Source organism: Herpailurus yagouaroundi, unplaced genomic scaffold, assembly GCF_014898765.1.
Source record: "Herpailurus yagouaroundi ecotype Mexico unplaced genomic scaffold, PumYag 67793, whole genome shotgun sequence".
In the NCBI taxonomy this organism is placed as follows: Eukaryota; Metazoa; Chordata; class Mammalia; order Carnivora; family Felidae; genus Herpailurus; species Herpailurus yagouaroundi.
The window spans coordinates 20369838-20391653 of record NW_024420586.1 but is presented as its reverse complement, the minus strand read 5'-3'; the positions used below and the strand labels follow the sequence as shown (position 1 = coordinate 20391653).

At 42.7% G+C, this 21816-nt stretch overlaps 1 long non-coding RNA gene across 1 annotated transcript; it reads left to right on the top strand.

The window, feature by feature from the left end:
* Positions 1–508: 508 nt before the first annotated feature.
* LOC121026136 (uncharacterized) lies at positions 509–21212 on the top strand. The gene is made up of 3 exons (XR_005788274.1): positions 509–518; positions 10784–10787; positions 20831–21212. It is a non-coding gene; the product is annotated as an uncharacterized LOC121026136 (long non-coding RNA).
* The last annotated feature ends 604 nt before the right edge of the window (positions 21213–21816 follow it).

The following is a 21816-nucleotide window of genomic DNA, read 5'->3' as shown; positions in this document are numbered from 1 at the left end:
TGCCTCCTTATGGAACTAAGTGGGGGATATTTCTAATATTGTATTAGGCAGGTGCAAACAACAGAATGTAATTTGGTTGTTTTGACTAAAGGAGATCACAGATAAAGACAAAAGGTGTTAGCCCAAATAATCATTTCCTGGAGAAATGGTCAAAATCGCATCCCAGAACTGGCCTGAGGAAAAACCACTTCTGCTGCGCCAGCCAAGCACTAAATGCCAAGAATTTGACTTTCCTTAACCATTAATGTTGCCAGCCACCTTGCTACTCAATTTACAGCACTAGACCCAGAACTACAAATGTCCTGGCTATTATCCCTGCGGGCACACAAAAAGTCCATACCAAGATTGCTTCCTTTTTGTTTCTTTTTATGCTGATGTCTCCTAAGATATGTCTGATTCATGGAGCCTAAGTCACATGACTGCATGCTAGTTGCAAAGGATGCTGGGAGTTTCGGTTCAGACTTGACCACTGTGGAGGCTGAACTCATGAGGTGGGACTCTCCTCAAATGCAGAAAAGGTTTTCAAAAGATGAAGGGAAGATATGATTATACTAGATGTTTACTAAAACATTGGATGGATCTCTCTCTCTCTCTCTCTCTTTTTTCCCCTGGCATTTAGGTTTCTGTTCTAGTCACTTCTTTAGCCCATCGGCTGTATTCCATACTATATATCCCAACATTTTTATATTTGAATATTTGCATGTGTCAAGTAACTGGTGTTTGTTCCACAATCTGAACTGTATTGGCTAGGTTAAGAGTTCACTGTTGAATGTGCCAAACCTTCAATTTTTAGTTAACCAGCAATACAACCTTATTCAAATACATAATGGTCTGTAGCATTTTTATACCTTAGCCATCCTGTGCCAAACTGCTTTTCTTTTAAAGCTTTCTTTAACACCATCAACCTCTTGCTCTTTCTTGAGCGAGAATTATTTCCCATGCCCACATATATCTGGCACCGAACTCATAGATTCTGCACTGGGAGTTTCAACTATGGCTTTATACACCTCAAAGTCTATTTAGTGGAAGACCTGTGTATGAAAGAGATCATCTGTTTCAGAAGCTGACCAATGCTAAAATATCAAAGCCAACAGCAAACCTGACCGTATCAAAGGGAAAAAAAAAATACGCCACACTCCCGGAGTATTTTTACAATGTGATAAGCACTGAACTGCAGGCTAGAAATTGTAAACAATAGAAACCAATATCGCACAGTACCTTAACTATCTAAAAATTAAATTAAAAAAAAAAGAAGACGGAGAGAAAGAAAGATTAAATAATAGTCACTACTCTCTGGGGTGGTAAGACCGTGTCTAGTGATGGAAGCAGATACATGCAGCATGATGGAAGAGGAAGGAAGCAACCCAGGAGCTGCAAGGGGTTTTGTGTGATGGGAGGAGCATTTTGTGTGTCTGCCTGTGTCTTTCATTCACAATTATTTGCATAGGGGCGCCTGGGGGGCTCAATCAGGTTAAACATCTGACTATTGATTTTGGCTAGAGTCATGATCTCACGGTTCTCAGGGTTCCAGCCACGTGTCTGCTTGGGGTTCTCTCTCTCTGCTTCTCTCTCTCTCTCTCTCTGCCCCACCCTCATTTGTGCGCTTCTCTCCTTCAAAAAATAAATAAATAAACTTCAAAAAAAATTATTTGCATAGAGAGGGCACCACTGTGGAGAAATGTTAACATGTGGGCATCTGGATGAAGGGTATATGGGATTCCTTGTACTATTCTAACCATGTTTTGGTAAGTCCGATATTATGTCAATATCAAAGTTAAAAACAGAATCAAAAGCTTCTCTGCAATTATGACATAATAAGTAGACTACACTTTCCCAATACTGTTTCTATATCTGGTTTGTAGGCAAGGAATCTATGTCTCTAGAAAGTTCCAGTCTGCTAAGTGTTTGATACATTCTTGACTTTTCTTAGTGACACTGTCTGCATGTAGAGGGAAATATCAAGCTGAACTCTTACTCTGGGCTTGATTCCCATCAACAAGAACAATAGAATTCTTAAAATGAGTATGACAGAGACTTTGGAAGAAAGCGATCTTGGAGTTTCTAAAAATGAAATGTTGGCAACAGAGATAAAGGTACCCCAGATTTTAGAACATCATATTCTTAAGAGTCAGATACAATATGATTCTAATCTCATGATCAAGGTTTCTAAAAAGTATTCAAGAGAGTCAAGAGGTTCTAGAAATTCTTATATTGGAATAAGCAATTAGTCTAAAGAGAAATGACAAGGAGGAGGGATCCAAAGAAAGCAGTGTGACTACACAGGGGTCCTCTGATGCACCCAAAAGATAAAAGGAGGAGGAAAAAAAAACCCAAAGGGAAATACAAGAGACTGGTGCCAATGTAAGTTTCATTTCTACATTTTCTAATGCCTAGTACGCCACACTACAGGATGGAAAAAAAGGCACAGAAAATTCAAAACGCACCTTCTCAGTCATCACAACAGGACAGCGCTATGATTGACAGAAATACACCAACACATACTGTTATTGAAGATATGAAATCTCTCCAGTGGCAGAAGACGTAAAAACTTACGGCAATACCTCAGAAACAGGAGCTAAAACACAGTGCTCCCTGCCAGCTATAGAATGCCTCTGGTCTCCCAAATTTCCCCACAGAAACAGGAACCTCTCTTTGCCCAAGTTCATACCTTCCTGGCCACCTAACGGTGGCCTTTGGAAAGTCTGGATGTACCTATTAGGTGCAAATAATGATATAAAAATACCGGGGCACACTTGAGTGTTTGTGGCAAGACCAGATAAAGTGGTCAGTTTCTCAAGATAATCCCCCAAAAGACTCCGGCTTCACACGTGCCCAATTTATACCCCTTAATCCATCCCACGACCCTGACCTAAAACTGGATATTTTCGCAGTATCAAGTTATGGTTATGAGTGTGAATGTATAAATGTTTGACATTGCAGGCAGACTATAGTCACTTCTTGAACTAGCCAGCAGGAGGACAGTCTTGCACGATTAAATAATGAATTGAGGGGTGCCTGGGTGGCTCAGTCAATTGAGCGTTGGACTCTTGATTTCGGCTTGGGTCACTGATCCCCGAGTCATGAGATTGAGCCCCGCCTCAGGCTGCTCTCTAAGAAAAAAATTTTAAAAAATAATGAATTGATTATAGCTTTTCCTTTAATTGAACAATTTGTTAAGCTCTCTCATTTTTGTGAGAGGCTTGAGTACCAATTAACTGACTCACATTGGCTTGGATTTTTCCTGCGGCATATTATGTTACATCTTCCTTTTCAGCCTTATCATAGACTTAGGACGATTTAGTGTTTCAGCTAACTGTACCGATTATTGTCATTTTAATTGGATGCACAAATTGTTTTATTAGGCCACTGGCAGCCACCTCTTTAGGCCATTGGTTCTCAACACTGGCGATGTCTGGTGACATTTTGGGATTGTCGAAACCTGCTAAACATCCCCCCATGCACAGGACAGCCCCCACAAAGAGCTATCTAGCCCAAGACATCTACTGTTGGAGAAAACCTGCAGACACTGTTAAATGGCCTCTCGTATGTCCCAGCCAGCTCCCACCCAAGTGGCTCCTAGGAACTGGCCATTTTAGGCCTTTGCATTTTGCTTGTCTTCTTTGATCTCCGCACAGGGAGTGGAAACACTCCTAGCTGAATTGTGATCCTGCCAAGACCTTTTTCCTGTCACTTTTTTTGAAGCAACATGCTCTCCGGGTGGGTGGTCTGTGACACTCTGGCCTCAAGCTCACTCAGCCCTGGGACCAGACAGCCCTGGGACCCAGCCCAGCCACAGTTTGGTCTCTCAGCGTCTTTTGATCTAAGCTTGCTGCCCCTCACCAGACTCCCAGGCTTCCTTATGCCAGACGGTTAGTGGGTAGGAAGAGGGGTTTCTGTTTTTAAAAGCTTACCCAGCCTGAAGAGATCTGCACCGGGCCTGCATAGGGACTGGGACACCTCACCCTGCCCTGTCCCCACAGTCTCCCAGTAGGGCTGCTTCTCCACCTGCTGCTCCCTCGGGCCATGTTATACACTGAATGTTTGTGCCCCCTGCCCCCAAATTCATAGGTCGAAGCCCGAATCCCCTGTGTGGCTCTATTTGGAACTGGGGCCTTTAAGGAGGTAATTAAGGTTAAATGTGGTCATAAGGGTAGGTGCCTAATCAGATAAGATGAGTGTCTTTAATAAGAAGCACCCAGAGAACTTGCACCCCCTCTCCAGCCCCACTACTCCCCTGCAGGAACGCACTGAGGAAAGGCCATGTGGGGACATAGAAGGGGGTTGTCGGCAGCCCAAGGAGAGAGCTCTCACCAGAAACTAAATCAGCCAGAACCTTGATCTTGAACTCCCAGCCTCCAGAACGGGTGGGCATAAATTTCTGTTGCTTAAGCCACCCAGTCTGTGATATTTTGTCATGGCAGCCTGAGCAGGCTAAGATAGGCTGTCTGCACCGAGTGCCTGACCCTCTATTAACTCACTTTGACATTTGTCTTTCTCACTCGTGTCTCCTTATTCTTTAAGACCCTCCCTACCTTGTGCAACTTAAAAAATAAAACTTTCCTTTTTTTATTATTTAAACCTTTTAATTTATTTTAGAGAGAGAGACTGAGCGGGGGAGGGGAGCAGAGGGAGAGAGAAAGAATCTTAAGCAGGCTCCAAACATAGCATGGATCCCAACTCAGGGCTCAATCCCACGACCCTGGGGTCGTGACCTGAGCTGAAATCAAGAGTCGGATGCTCAACCGACTGAGCCACCCAGGCGTCCCCCAAAATAAAATGTTTCTAGTATTTCTCTCTTTTACTAAAGTTTCAGGGGAGAGTCGACTTGTCAAATCCTCCCTTATTTCTCAGCTCTGAGATTGTTGAAAATATATACGTGTGTCTCCTTCTGCCAGCCCCGGGATTTGTGACTTTGGAGAAGCCAACCTCCCCCTCCTGCAAAATTATATCTATAATTATAAAATCAATTATTTACCATTTTAGTAGCATTGCCACAGTGCCACTTCAGTTGGTATACGCAGTAACTGTGGGTTATATATCTTGGATACTGAGAGCTGATGGGGGGCGGGGGAGAGGGGAAAGTGGGTGATGGGCACTGAGGAGGGCACTGGTTGGGATGAGCACTGGGTGTTGTATGGAAACCAATTTGACAATAAATTATATTATAAAAAAAAAGGATTTGAAAAAAAAAAAGAAAGAAAACGGAGACATGTAAAGATCTCTATTTCTCAGTCATATTTAAACAAGCACCTGGCTAGCCTTCATGCAACCAAACGTTCCTCTTCCAAACAAAAGATCCGCAACTAAATTGCTTTGTGTACACTCTAATCAATGGATGCTTAATACCTCATTGAGACGCGTGTGATTCCTACTTGAAGAGTGCCTGATCCATTGAGAAAATTATTTTTGAGTGGCTGTCTCAGAACACATTTTTATTTATTTATTTTTATTTATTTATTTTTTTCAACGTTTATTTATTTTTGGGACAGACAGAGACAGAGCATGAATGGGCGAGGGGCAGAGAGAGAGGGAGACACAGAATCGGAAACAGGCTCCAGGCTCCGAGCCATCAGCCCAGAGCCCGACGCGGGGCTCGAACTCACAGACCGTGAGATCGTGACTTGGTTGAAGTCGGACGCTCAACCGACTGCGCCACCCAGGCGCCCCACAGAACACATTTTTAAAACCCCAGTTAGTTTGCACAAATAACAGAGCTCCAAGGTCAGAGCTGACAGTGAAGGAAAAGATTTAGTACACAAAATGAAGAGCATAATTATTTATAATTAAAACTCTAATGCGGACCCAGGTATTCCTTATCCGCTTTTTCAAGTAAGGTCAGTAAAGATAGCACTTTCGTTCATTTTATCGTCACCTCCACTTCCTCCCACATTTAAAAACTCTCATTTCATAAATTCTTATTGTTCCCAAAATCTGCTGCCTCTGACAAGGTCTAAAATAAAAGGCAAAAGGGGCGCCTAGGTAGCTCAGTTGGTGGAGCGTGTGACTTCAGCTCAGGTCACGATCTCGTGGTCCGTGAGTTCGAGCCCCGCGTCGGGCTCTGTGCTGACAGCTCGGAGCCTGGAGCCCGCTTCGGAGCCTGTGTCTCCCCGTCTCTGTCTGACCCTCCCCTGCTCACCTTCTGTCTCTCTCTCAAAAAACAAACATTAAAAAAAAATTTTTTTAATTAAATTAAAAGGCAAAGGATCTTCTCTGATGAACTTTACTAATGCCCCACCTCCCCCTTGTCCACATCTCAAATGCCAGAAGTATCCAATTTCTGCTGAGAAACAGCTTTGGTCTCAATTTCCATTATTACCCAGACGGGGTTTTGTAATTTCATTTTCTGCTATGATACCTCAGGTATCTCTCACCCTTTGGCTTGAAACAACAGAAGCAACCAAGAAATTATAACTGTGACCACTTCCAACATTCAACCCAGGATGCCAAGCCGTGTGGAATCGAGGAGACAGTTGACATACTTCACTGAAACACTTCTTCCTTTGTTCTTAGCCACACTTTTATTTGTTTGTTTGTTTGCTTATTTATTTGCAACAAAGACGGGTCACTTGTTGCTATCATAGCATTCTGATATTAACACCTTTGTGGCAGGGCTCCTGGGTGGCTCAGTCCATTGAGCATGCGACTCTTGGTTTCGGCTCAGGTCATGATCTCACATCTCGTGAGGTTGAGCCCCACATCAGGCTCTGTGCTGACAGCATGGAGCCTGCTTGAGATTCTCTCTATCCCTCTCTCTGCCCCTCCCCTGCTTGTGCTCTCACTCTTTCTCAAAAACAAACTTAAAAAAATCTAAAAATAAACAAAAAACCCCACCTTTGTGGTTTCTGTAGTTCGTTTTCCTCATAGACTTAGCTGTCAGAACCCAAATTGGGCTTTGCAACAATTCCATTTTTTAAAAATGTTTATTCGTTTTTGAGAGAGAAAGCATGAGTGGGGAAGGGGTGGAGAGAGAGGATCCAAAGTGCTCTCCAGGTTCTGAGCTGTCAGTACAGAACCCGATGTGGGGCTCGAACTCCAGAACTATGAGATCATAACCTGAGCATGTCCATCACTCAACCAACTAAGCCACCCAGGGGCCCCTGCAGTGTCCATTTAAAAGTGAATCAGTGATATGATCCACAGAAAGACAACAAAAGAAATGTAAATGTTTCTAGAAATGTAAAGTTTCTGTGGAGATGGTTAAGTGAAGTAGAAGGTTCACAGTGTACCTCCAGGTGAAGGTACATTCACGTGTGGGTGACACAACCAACGTGGACCAAATGTTGCACTGGGGATCCAAGAATTTCCCCTTGCTATTCTCACGGAGATTCAGAACCTTCTAAAAGTCTTCCACAAGCCACATGGTTATTCTACATTTCCCACGAGCTTCTCCACAACCACAGATCATTCCTGAGCATTTGCTTCTGGTTTAGGTGAAGAGAGGGCAAATTTTTTTACTGTTTATTTATTATTGAGAGACAGAGAGAGACAGAGCATGAGCATGGGAGGGGCAGAGAGAGAGAGAGAGAGAGAGAGAGAGAGAGACACGGAATCTGAAGCAAGCTCCAGGCTCTGAGCTGTCAGCACAGAGCCCAATGCAGGGCTCGAACTCACCAGCTGTGAGATGGTGACCTGAGCCGAAGTGCGATGCTTAACCGACTGAGCCACCCAGGCTCCCCTTGAGAGGGCAAATTTATTTTTTATTTTTATTTTTTATTTTTTCAACGTTTATTTATTTTTGGGACAGAGAGAGACAGAGCATAAATGGGGGAGGGGCAGAGAGAGAGGGAGACACAGAATCGGAAACAGGCTCCAGGCTCTGAGCCATCAGCCCAGAGCCCGACGCGGGGCTCGAACTCACGGACTGCGAGATCGTGACCTGGCTGAAGTCGGACGCTTAACCGACTGCGCCACCCAGGCGCCCCGAGAGGGCAATTTTTAAAAAGCAGCACCCAGCATTCCCAGGATGTAAGCCTATCTGATGTCCACCCTTGTGTCACTCAAATCAGACTTACCTCACCCTGGAGCTCCCTTTTCCTTCTGTGTATCATGTACTGATTGAGAGCATCAGGATACAGTCAAGCAAGTTGGAATCTCAGAGCTGCCTTTGACTTCAGCTTTCCTGCCCTTACCATCCAATCAAGCTCCAAGTTCTGTAGATTCTTCCTGTAGCTATCTCTTAAATTCATCCCCTTTTCTCCATTTGCCTTGCTCTTGCTCTTGTTCAGACTTCCTTTACTTCTCACTCAAAACAAATCGGAGGGGCGCGTGGGTGGCTCAGTTGGTTAAGCCTCTGACTACGGCTCAGGTCATGATCTCATGGTTGGTGGGTTGAAGCTCCGTGTCGAGCTCTGTGCTGACAACTCAGAGCCTGGAGCCTGCTTCAGATTCTGTGTCCCCCCCCCCCCCGCCCCCCGCCCTTCCCCTGCTCGTGCTCTCTCTCTGTCTGTCTCTCTCTCTCAAAAATAAATAAGCGTTAAAAAAAATCTGAACTGATTTCTCTATCCCCAGTCTCTCTTGTCTTGAACCCATTCTCCACCTACCTTCCCCAAACAGACCTCAGGTCTTCTCTTTTTCTGTAACATAGTCTGAGCGGAGCTTATCTGTTCTCTTGGGTTAAAATATCATAATTTTGCTGACGAGTCATAAGATCATCTCCAGCCAGAGGAATTCTCTGAATCTGACTTCTGCATCCTACATATCCAACCCTCTCTTTGAGGTTTCCCACTTGGATGTCTCACAGGCATCTCAAGCTTAACATGTCAGGAACAGAACAATTAATTTCCCATTCAAAATATATCCCCTCCCACCGTAGTCTTCCCCATCTCAGTAATGGTGTCACTCTCCACCCAGAAGCTCACTTCAGAGACAGTTATCCTTGATTCCTCTTTGTCCCTAACCTCCTACATCCAATCCATACAGCAAATCATGCTTCATGCTGCTGTACATCATGTGTTTACACTTCTCCATCACCATAGTCACCACCTTAGACTAGGCCACCATCATCCCACCATGATCTTTCACCTAAACTACCACAACAACGCTAGCTTGTCTGTACCATCCCACTTTTGCTCATTTCTAATCCATTTTGTGTTTTCTTTTTTCTCTTTCTTTCTTTCGAGAGATCACACAAGCGGGGGAGACAAGCAGAGGGAGAGAGAGAGAGAATCTCAAGCAGGCTCCATGCTCAGTGAAGAGCCTGTCACTGGACTTGGTCCCATGACCCTGGGATCATGACCTAAGCTGAAATCAAGGAGTCAGACTCTCCATCAACTGAGCCACCCAGGTGCCCTTCTAATCCATTTTCTACATCATATCAAGAACACTGTTTTAAAACATGACTTGGATCATATCACTTGCTTCAAGCCCCTCAGTGGCTCCCTCTTCATTTAAAACTTGTTGCCATAGACTACAAGGCCTTGGCTGTCTTCAACCATCTCAAACCATCTCAAACCACTGACTCTCAGTTTGGATGATAAGCTCCAGTCAAACCGAGTTTCTTAAAGTTCCTAGGAGTAGCTAGACTCTTTCCTACCTCAGCCCTTTGCAAATGCTGGCCTTTCTGTGTAGAATGCATGACCGACTTCTCATCTTATAGGTCTGAGCTCTGTTGTTACCTAAGAGGTCTTCCTACCTATCTAATGTTGGCCACTCTGATTATTCTTGGGCAAAAACATTAGTTTCCTTCATAAGACATCATCATTTATAATAGTTGTATTTGGTAGTATGTCTCCCTGTTTTGGTTTTGTTCTTTATCTGTGTAGTTCCCCACAGTACCTGGCATATACTTAGATCTTAATGGCCTACTATTGAATAAGTTATTTTATATCACTCCTTTGCTTAAAAACCTTTACTCTTGGGGTACCTGGGTGGCTCAGTCGGCTGAGCGTCCAACTCTTGATTTCGGTTCAGGTCATGATCTCTCGGAAGTAAGATCGAGCCACACATTGGGCTCTGCACTGGGCACGGAGCCTGCTTAAGATTCTCTTTCTTTCTTTCTACTTCTGCCCCTGCCCCACATTTTCTCTTTCTCTCTCAAAATAAATAAATAACTAGATATATAAATAACCTTACTGTTTCTCACTTGTCTACAAGAGTCTAAACTCCAGAGTATAACATTTGGCACTAACCTACTCTACCTATGCAGCATCTTTCCTACTGCTTCTGATTCCATTGCAGATCAGTTAGCCTTGTTGACTTGTGAATAATGGAAACCACAATATACACAGTGGCTTATATAATGGGGCTGTCGTTTTTCCCCTGGAAATAGGTCAGTAGGGCTGGTGTGTTGGCTCAATACTGCCACAGAGAACACAGGCACACTCTTTTTGTCTTTCTGTCTCATCACTGTCAAATGTGGCTTTTGGTTTCATGACTGCAAAAGGGCTGCTGAATCTCCAAGTGTTATATCTATTTTCCAGATCAGAAAAAAAAAAAGCTTTCTCCTTATATAGTTGTTTTCTATTTATTCAGAAAAAGAAGCCCTTACTAGATAGTTCTACTTACATCTTATTGGCTAGAACTGCATCATATGGCCACCTCTAGCTAACCAGGAACACTGGGGGATTGAGTATTTGTTTTTAATTTTTGAGAGAGAGTGAGAGAAAGCACCAGCAGGGAAGGGGCAGAGAGAGAGGGGGACAGAGGTTCTGAAGCAGGCTTTGCAAGGATAGCAGACAGCCTCACGAGGGGTTCAAACTCACCAACCATGAGATCATGATCTGAGCAGAAGTCAGAAGCTCAGCCAACTGAACCACCCAGGCACCTGGGGATTGAGTATTTTTAGGTGGGTACATTTTCTGCCCTGGACAAAATCATGGACCTATGAGTAAGGAAGAGAGGGGAACGGATATCAAGTAGGTTCTATTAGTATGAACCTCATTGTGCATTATCACATTCTCTATACTGGAGTATTTTTCACAGTTCCCTGAAATACTATGCAATCTACAACGCTTTTATCTTGCTTCTCAACCTAAATTATTGTGCTTACCCTTCAAGATTGACCTTGAATACCTCCCATCTGAAACTTCTTTTATCCTCTGAGGCAGGATTAATGCTCCTTGGATTCCTAGGAGGTGATGCAGGAAATAAGGGCCTTGTCTTCTGGTTGTATCATCAGCATTTCAACAAGTGCCTGGAATATTTGGAAACAACCAGTGTTAACCAAACTGCAAGAGAGGAGAAGCCCAGGAATGCATGCTTTTCTTTTTTGATCCTCACAATAACCCCAGGAGGAAACTACCACCCTTGTTTTATAGATAACGGAACTAAGTCTCAGTGAAATAAAAGTTACATGCTCAAGGCCACACTGCTAATAACATGAGCCTAGGGATTAATTGAGGGCTATGCCTTTGCTTTGCCCCCTATTTCCTGCCACATTTTATTTTTTTACTTTTTTTTAAGTTTATTCATTTATTTTGAGAGAGACGGAGACAGCGTGAGTCGGGGAGGGGCAGAGAGAGGGAGAGGGAGAATCTCAAGCAGGCTCCGAGCTGTCAGTGCAGAGCCCAGTGCAGGGCTCGAACTCCCAAAACCGTGAGATCATGACCTGAGCTGAAATCAAGAGTCAGACACTTAACCGATGGAGACACTCAGGAGCCCCTATTTTTATTTTTAATCCAGGGGTCAACAAACCAAAGCTCACGGGGAAGCCTCTTGTTTCTGTAAATTAAGTTTTATTGGAACACAGCCATGCCCATTCCTTTTTGTATTACCTATGCTGCTTTTGCATATTACAACAGAAGCGTTGAGTCATCGAGACAGACCATATAGCCTGCAAAACCTGACATATTTACTCTCTAGCTCTTTCTAGATAGCTTGCTGACGTCTGTCTGCACTAAGCCATACTGGCTCCTACATTGAATCCAAAGATAAGCGTCTTAGAAAGGGGTTTAAAATGGTCATTTTCAGACCAACATTATGAGGAGGAAAAGACTAGGATCTCTTCCTGAGGAAGATGTCGCATTAAAAAGTGACAGAAGGAAAAAGGACATTCAGTCGTTCTGACTTCTTTCTGCGTTCAACAAGAGAGAGAACCAGTGTCCAAAAGAGTGGGAGTGAAAAAAAGAATCGATTCACCATTGTAAGAATAATTCTTACTTCACAAGGCTGTTGTAAAATTGGAATGAGCTAAAGCATGAGATAAGGCACGATGCCCCGTACATGGTCGAGGCTCCAATGTGGCACAGTCTCCGTCCGGTATTGTTGCCTGTGAACATGACCTGCTCTCTGGGGTCAAGGGAAGAAAGAAGAACCATTTGTATTGTTTCAGGTCCAGAACTCCATAACGTCGGAAAAGTGCCCTGATCTGTCTCCGTTCTGTTTTCTCCAGAGAGCCATTCCCATGTCTTAGAGGAAATTGTGGACTCGGGTAAGAAAGCGATGAAGCCTGAGCCTGTTCACTGTCCGTCTGTCTAGCCCAAGAGCTCTGTCTTTTCCCACCACTGTTGTCTCACACGGGGAGAAGCCAGGTACTGGGGAGACAGCATGACAAGAAGGGGGTCCCGGGGCGACCTCTCTGAACTCCAGAGAAGCTCTCATCACAATCCTCTCAAAATTCCTTGGAGGAAAGCTTTCCAGATGCACGAGGGGAGGGAAAAACCTGCCCAGTTAAAGCCTTATGTAATCTCGGTGCAGAATCTCAGTGTAGTCATCTCATTTAAGGCCACGTGCATTTACCAGAGGCTCCATTATTAATAAGCTGAGAGAGACGGCAAATTATCATGGGAAGGAGGTGAGGGGGGAAGAGGCAACAACCATCTGGGTCAGAGGTAGCAAAACATCGAACACGCATGGCCTATGACTTTCCCACCAGAAATAACTTCTTTGCAACGGGGCGGGGGTGACAGGGGGCGGTTGGCTTTTAGAGAGCTGAGCCCAAATGCATGTTTTCCGTGGAGCTTGTTTTATTGCACAGGTTGAACTCTGGAGAGAGGATGTTACGGAGTCAAGTCTCCTTACATATTCTTAATGAGTGTAAAGCGTCTGGATTTATGGCGCGAAAAACGCTGGCCATAAAAGCAGAGCGGTGCACGGCGTCAAAAACTGCTGTTTGTTCCTCTTGGAGAAACTATGGTCAAATCAGGGCAACGTTCAGTCAAAAGTTGCCGGCGGAGAGCGACAGTAAATAAAGTATCCCTTAATCATGCAGTTAAACAGGAGATGCCCAATTATTAAGGCTTTGCCCAAGTACACTGCCAGCTGAGTACTCAGAGCAATCCAAGCACACCAGCCTCCACGTAAATGATAATTCTCAGAGACTTGCAAATACTAATGGTTAAGACATCAGAATAAATCACGGCATTAAGGAGACATGAGGGCCCTGCCCTAATAGACCTACACTTGTGCTTCTGCTGAGTGGTGCAGGAATCCATGAAGTAGCCATCTTTTCTTCTTCCTGCCTCTTAACTGAGCATCCTTGATCGAATACATTCTTCGGACTCAGGAAAATATTGGGAAATATTGCCATTAGCAGCTACCAAGCTATCTGAAACAGACCTCGGGGGTATATATTGATAAGCTCTTGCCAATTCACTGCAGCTGATAAATAGCATTTCTCCATACAATTCCATTTTCTAAAGCGTGCATTCCGTTTCTATAGCAACTTTCATTTTGTTAACCTGTTACTCACGTTAAAAGTGTTATTTTTAGCATAACGTTTCCAGAAGTCTTCGACAAAGAAAAATGGGAAAAGATTGTGGCTTGAAGATGAATGCGATGTCCAATAGGAATTCTACTATGTAGCGTCTTTATTTGGCCAGTGCATCATCTATTATGAAATTAGAGAAAATATGGATTTTTAAAATGCGTGTGTTTATGGACTTTGCAGGGGAAAAAACCCCACCGTATCCCATTTTTTTATTTTTTGGAACAAGATAAGAGTATTTAAGGAAATAACAATATCTAAATGGATTTATTTCCTACAGATTTTCATTTACATAAAACCTAAGGAGAGGAATATATAACTGAGGGCTTTTTGTGTGTGGTAGAGTCATGGCCTTTGCTACTGGGGTTGCAGTTTTAAAATCCAATGTATTATCAGGACATGTAGGGCTAATGGCATGAATTGCAGCTACGGAGAAGTCATCTAAGAAGAAACCAAATTGGGGAGGGGGTGCGGTTTTATAGATGGCTGACACTCATAATAAATTGTGACATGGCCTGCCTTTTGACTTTCCCACAAATGGCTTCCTTCTCCCGCCGCCCCCCCCCCCCCCCCAAATATTGTCTTACCTTTCACTTCCCGGTCAAAAATGGAGTCCTGTGTAGTTTGATATAACTTGACTGGAAATGAACGACTTGAACACAGCCTGATTTCCCCTATTTGGATGCGGGTGAGGAGAACATTGCCCTTCGTTTATTACAAGTGAACCCTGAAATTAGACTTGACTTGAATTCTAGATGGGAACAATTATTTTCCAATGTTGTAACTATTGTTCTCTAATTATTAGAAAGGCAATGAAGTGGAGTGGATAAGGGCCTGGCTTCTGGAACCAGGCAGCTTGGGTTTGAATCCCAGCTTTGCCAGTCAGTGTGACCATTGGCCATGTACCCATCTATGCCACCCCTCAGTTTCCTCGTTGGTAGAACAGGGATGATTGGGTTGGTGTGAGATTTAAATGCTTAAAAGAGTACTTAGCACATAGTCAGCTTGATGAGTCCTGTAGTTTTGTTGTTGTTGTTGTAGCTTTTTGTTTTGTTTCTACCTCAAGCAGTGTGATTTTCTTTCACTGCCTTAATTAGGAAAATATCCACAATTACTTATCCTTTTACTGGCTGGCTGATGCAGCTGGGTACAAACTAATGTGTCATTTTCTAATAGGTAAATTGCCACAGGTCACACAGTGACTGATGAGGCTAGTATTCCTACCCAGGCAGTCTGGTTCCAGAAGCCAGACCCTCATTCAGTCCATTTTATGGCTTTTCTACTAGTTTGAGACTTTTGGTTGGAACATTAGGAAATAGTTGTTCCCATCCAGAATTCAAGCCATAGCTGCAATTTATCCTACCCTAACCTCTGACCTTAGTAGAAATACGTATTACCCCAAAGATTGCATCCCTGTATGAGTTCACATCTCTTAACATTTCCCTAGCACACACAGACTTAAGGTAATAGGTCCTAAAGGACACTGGCCATGCCCTAAAACTCAGTCTTCCCCACCCGAGGTTTACTGAGGTCTAATTTACATGGAATAAAATCCACCCTGTTAGGGTATGGTTCTATACATTTTGACAAGTGCATATGGTAACCACCATTATATTAAAACACAGAACATTTCCATTGTTCCCCCAAACTCCTTCCTGCCCCTGCCCCTGCTTCTCCTACTCTTGGCCTCCCGCAACTACTAATCTATTTTCTGCCCCTATAGTTGTTGTTGTTGTTGTTGTTGTTTTTTAACCCTGCTCCAAGAATACACAATTCAAAACCAGATAAGGATCATAGAAAGTCTCTCAAAAATAGCAGATACTTGATATTACCTGGGTGAAAGGTGAAATGAAATGGGGTCACTTATGTCAAGGGGTTTTCTTTTTTTTTTTAATTTTTTTTTTCTTTTAACATTTATTCATTTTTGAGAGGCAGAGGGTAACAGAGCGTGAGTGGGTAGGGGCAGAGAGAGAGGGAGACACAGAATCCGAAGCAGGCTCCAGGCTTCGAGCTTTCAGCAGAGTCCAACGCGGGGCTTGAACCCACGGACGGGGAGATCATGACCTGAGCTGAAGTCAAACGCCCAACCGACTGAGCCGCCCAGGCGCCCCTTCAAGGGGTTTTCAAATGCAGCCAGCCAGGAGGCCGTTAAGGAGGGGGGCCTTATGTGTATCCTCACTGGTGGAACCATGAACTTTTGAACTGGGCCAAATCTCAAATATTCCAAGGATCCCTCCCTACCGCCCCCCCCCCCACACAAACACCTGCAACTTGCTACAGTAACAGACTTTGCTTGGTGATAGCCTTAGCAACCAATTATACTCAGTCAAGATTAGCGTTCTGCTGTCAACACCTATCAAACATTCTTTATAAACAATGTATACAACTATTCCCTTTTTGCTCAAAAACCCCTGACTTTTGCCCCCTAGTGGGATACTATATGGGTGGCTACCCAAATCTGTGTACCCCAAATTGCAATTCTTTGACCACAAATAAGCCTTTTTATTTAGTTATTGCCTCCTGACAATTAAAAAGAAATTTTTAATGCTTATTTATTTTTGAGACAGAGAGAGACAGAGCGCGAGTTGGGGGTGGGGGGAGAGAGGGAGACACAGAATCCAAAGCAGGCTCCAGGCTCTGAGCTGTCAGCACGGAGCCCGACACGGGGCTTGAACCCATGAACCGTGAGATTATGACCTGAGCCAAAGTCAGATGCCAATCGTCTGAGCCACCCAGGCACCCTGCCTCCTGACAATTTTAGGTTGACACCTGATATAATGGAGACTAATAGGAGCTCGAATCATTGAAACTTATGAAACAGTTGCCTGGTATCGTTCGTGGAATCTCCTATCTAATGGTTCCAGTGGGGAGAGGGAAAAAAAAGGAAGGACTGGAAAAGTAATCTTAGACACATCCTATCTCTGGAGACTGTTAATTAGTAGAAAGGGACAAATGCAATACAGCACAAAAGGCACACAAATCCATCTTAATTAACAGAGTTCTGATCATAAAAGCTGTACCTTCCTCCTTCCCTTTGGTGCCTTTTACCAAGGACAACAAAGGAGAAACATGAGGCATAGTGGATATGTCATGTGAATAACTGTGATGCCCCTCAACTTGAGTGTGTCTTGAGGCAAAGCTTATGCTCATTCGCTTTGCCCCTTCTCCTTTTGGTTCATGATACATGATAATTCGTAGGTGCTCATAAAATATTTGTTTAATGAATGAAAAATTTACTCTTTGGCAGGAATGTTAACAAATAGATTTTCTCTGTTGCCAAGGAGAGGGGATGGGGGCAGACGGATTTTCAGTCACTTCCTTCCAGTGATTCAAACCAAGAATTTGGATATCTATTGTCAGTCTGTTTCCTAAGGAATCTTTTTCTCAGCTGATTTTTAGTCGTTACCTATTTTTGAAAGGAAGACTGAATATTCTGAGTTATTTGACCCGAAGGTCATAGTCTCATAAAAAAGTTAACCTTCTTCCCATTAGGACATTTTCCAATACAGTAAAATATTCTTGCCGTAAATGATAAGAGTAAGTATATGAAGAAAAATTGCTTGATAATCTCTGTCTGGATAAAGGCTAATTACTCCCACGAGCAAGTCTAGAATTTTAAGTATAAAATTTTGATATTTGTTAAATTTTTCAAGGCTCAACTTCCATGACAAATATCTGCACATGCAGATTTACTAGTGTGGATTATGACATGTGCAGAAAGAAATGTTTCTAGCCCCAGTCACTTGTATCCAAGGGCTGCTTACCTTGTCTGGATATTCTGTTCATTCGAACTATAATTTATCATCTGGACCCTCCAAGTTCAAGTACTTACATAGAAGCAGATATTGAGGGGATTTTTAATTAAAACTCTAAAAATAATAAAGATTGATTGAGAAAAAATGGAATAAAACCAGGGAAGAGAACTGTATGCCATTAACAGAATCACACACAACAAGGTTTAAGGAATTCGAAGTATAATTTTGGCATTTAAGTGCAGATTTTTTCTTCCTTTCTTTCTACTTTATTCCAAAATGGATTGACCATACTAGCCTTAGAAGATGAAAAGACACAAGACCACAATTCTGAATATCCAAATCCTCAACCAACTACTGGGGTCATGAGAGGCAGATCTGTGTGAGGACCCCGATCCTTCCTGAGCTACGTTGAAACACAGAGCTGGCCTTTGTGCTTCTGTGTGAAGGCCACATTTTAGAGGCGACTGAGTGGCCTTCAGGACCCCTTGCTCCCAGGTATGCTCGCCAGTCTTGAGCCACAGCATCTTTCTGGTTGACGGTAAGTAGAGTTGAGGAAGGATTAATCCAAGGCAAAGGATAGAAAGGGAAATACCTATTCCCTCCAGAGACCAGAGCAGAGATAGCCTGTGCTGACCATCCATGCACTTGAGGAAGAAGAATCATCAGAGTTGTTTCAAAAGAGAGCAGAAACCTAAAGCCAAGGAAAGGATGACTAGGAGCTTTTTCTAACCAAGATGCAGCAACAGGGACTAGATTTACCACCTATCTGATTATAAGTAAAATACTAGACAAAACAAATGAAAGAGTAGATTTTAAGTCATAGGATGTCAGGCTATAAAGGATATGACCCTGAGAGACAGAAACCTACTATCGCCCCAGCTTAAAGCTTTGAGAGACTTTCTAGGCCGCAGTGGATTGAAGGCAAACCCAGACGGTATGCATCAAATTCCTTGAATTGAACACATATTGTTATGTGTTCATAACACATAGGCTTTGGAGGCTTTGGAGAAGTAATAGACTTAACAAGACATTGCGATGGAGAGAAGAGAGCTACACAAGGAGAAACTTCGCAGATTTATAGAGGGTCCCTCTCAAGTATTTAGTAGAGTACCCAACTGCATGTGCATGTGAGGAAACTACCCAAAGCCAAGGGAAAACCACCCAAAAGGACTAGAGGGAATAGCACTTAGTGATTGCACAGGACCATTTACAGTGCTTGTTCTCACCAGCTGGACTGGTAATCTTCATAATTCATGGAGTATTAAGTAAAGTCATTAGAGGAATTTTTCCTCAGTAGTGGAGAATAATTAGTCTTCGGGTAAATACTGCTCCATTCTTGACATACAGGTCTTAAAAGCAAGACCCAAAAGGATTAAACCATTTTCAAGTAACTTCATCCCACAGCAAGATAGAATATTTTTAGTAATACAAAAATACCCAGCATCCAACAAGGTGAAATTCACAATATCTGACATCCTACTAAAGATTACCAGGCAAGTAAGGAAACAGGAAAAAAGAACTCCTAATGAAAAGAATGATAAATCAACTAAAACCCAGAAGGGGCACAGATATGGCAGACAATGACATTAAAACAATTGCTACAACTCTATTTCATATGTTTTTTAAAAACCACAGGAAAGATTGAACATGTTAGGTGGAGTCATTGAAGATGTTTTTAAAAAAATTAAGACCAGGGCACCTGGGTGGCTCAGTCGGTTGAGCGTCCAACTTCAGCTCAGGTCATGATCTCACAGTTGTGAGTTCAAGCCCCGTGTCAGGCCCTGTGCTGACAGCTCATAGACTGGAGCCTGCATCAGATTCGGTGTCTCCCTCTCTCTCTGCCCCTCCCCCCCCCAAAAATAAATAAACACTAAAAAAAAAATGAAGACCTAAATCAAAATTATACAGATAAAGTCCTCAACATGTGATATGCAAAAAATACGGAATGGTGTGAATGGCAGATTTGAAGTTGCGGAATAAATGAACAGTGAACCTAAAGACATGGTATAAGAAACTACCTGTAACACAGACACTCAAACACAGAAAAGAAAAAGAAAACAAAATGAACAGATCGCTCGGGAGCTGTAGGACAACTTCACACACCTAATGTGCATACAATTCATATACTTATAGGAGAGAAAACAGAGATGCTGCTAGACAGAAATATTTGAAGAAATAATGGCCCTCAAATTTCCAAATTTGGTAAAAGCTAAAATCCTAGACTTCCAAGAAGATCAATGAACCTCAAGCACAAAAAAACCATGAAGAAAACCACACAAAGGCACGCCATCATCCGATTCTCAAAACCAGCCACAAAGAGAAAATCTTAAAAGCAGTCAGAGGAAAAAGAAGAAAAAAAAAAAAAAAGATACATTACCTACAAAGGAACAAAGATAGAGATGACAGCAGATTTCTTGTCAGAAATAATGCAAAAGGACAGCAGATCGACATCTTTAAAGTATTGAAAGAAGTAAACTGTCAACCTAGAATTCTCTACTCAGCAAAAAATAGCATTCAGAAATGAAGGTAAGATAAAGACCTTTCCAGACCTAAAACTGCTGAAAGACGTCATCACCAGAAGACTTCTATTACAGGAAATGTTAAGGAAGGAAGTTGAGCAGCCAAAAAGAAAATCATATAGATGAAAAATCTAGATCTACACAAAGGAACGAGGGATGCCAGAGTGAGAGCCACTTGGGTAAATAGATGAGATATTTTTGTTATTTAAATCTTTTCGAAAGACAACTCACTGCTTAGACAAAGGTAAAGATAACGTAGAATAATGTAATGGGGTTTCTAACACAGGTAGAAGTAAAGAGTACAGCCACAGAAGCACAAAGCCCAGAAGGGGAGAAATGGAAATTTACTGTTTAAGATACTCGTACTTTATGCAAAGTAGCATAATATCAAATGAAGGTAGACTGTGACAAATTTAAAATGTACACTATACATTAAACCACTAAGAGAGCAAAGCAAATCGTTACAGCTAATAAACCAACAAAGGAATTGAAGTCAAATTATAAAAAAATAATCAGGGGCGCCTGGGTGGCTCAGTCGGTTAAGCGTCCGACTTCAGCTCAGGTCATGATCTCACAGTTTGTGGGGTCGAGCCCCGCATCGGGCTCTGTGCTGACAGCTCGAAGCCTGGATCCTGCTTCAAATTCTGTGTCTCCCTCTCTCTCTGCGCCTCCCCCATTCATGCTCTGCCTCTCTCTCTTTCAAAAATAAAATAAACATTAAAAAATTAAAAAAAAATCAATCTGGGACCTAAAGTCTATTATGCTAAGTGAAATAAGTCAGCTAAAGACCAATACCATGTGATTTCACGTATAGTGGAATCTAAAAGAGCAAAACAACTGAACAGACAAGTAAACAAAGGCAGAAACAGACCCATACGTACAGAGAGCAAGCTGGTATTTGCCAGAGGAGAGAGGGCGAGGGGATGGGCAAAATGGGTGAAGGTGAGTGGGAGGTGCAGGCTTCCAGTTAAGGAATAAATAAGTCACGGAGATGAAAGTTGCAGCAGAGGGAATATAGTCGACGATATCATAATAACGCTGTATGGTGACAGATGGCGGCTACACTTATGGTGAGCACAGCATGACATCTAAACTTGTTGTATCACTATGCTGTATACCTGCAACTAATACAATGTTGTGTGTCAACTACACTTAAATTTTTAAAAAAATGTTTTAATCAATCTAAACGAAAGCAGAAAAAGAAGAACAAAGAGCATATGAGACAAATAGCAAATAGTAAGATAGTAAATGTAAATCAGAGTACATTAACAATCACATTGAGTGTAAATAATCTAAACACCCTGTTAAAAGGCACAGGTTGTCAGATTGGATAAAAAGTAAGATCCCACTGCATTCTTTTTTTATTTTTATTTTTATTTTTTTTTTATTTTTTTTTTTAATTTTTTTTTCAACGTTTATTTATTTTTGGGACAGAGAGAGACAGAGCATGAACGGGGGAGGGGCAGAGGGAGAGGGAGACACAGCATCGGAAACAGGCTCCAGGCTCCGAGCCATCAGCCCAGAGCCCGACGCGGGGCTCGAACTCACGGACCGCGAGATCGTGACCTGGCTGAAGTCGGACGCTCAACCGACTGCGCCACCCAGGCGCCCCTGCATTCTTTTTTTAAATTTTAATTTAATTTAATTTAATTTAATTTAATTTAATTTTATTTTATTTTATTTTATTTTATGAGAGACAGAGAGAACTTGTGCACACACAGAGGGGAGCGGCAGAGGGAGTGGGGGACAGAGGATGCAAAGCTGTCTCCTCACTGTCAGCACAGGTCCCGATGCGGGGCTCAAACTCATAAACCGTGAGATCATGACCTGAGCCGAAGTCACGTGCTTAACCAACTGAGCCCCCCAGGTGCCCACCGTATTCTACCTACAAAAAACTCAC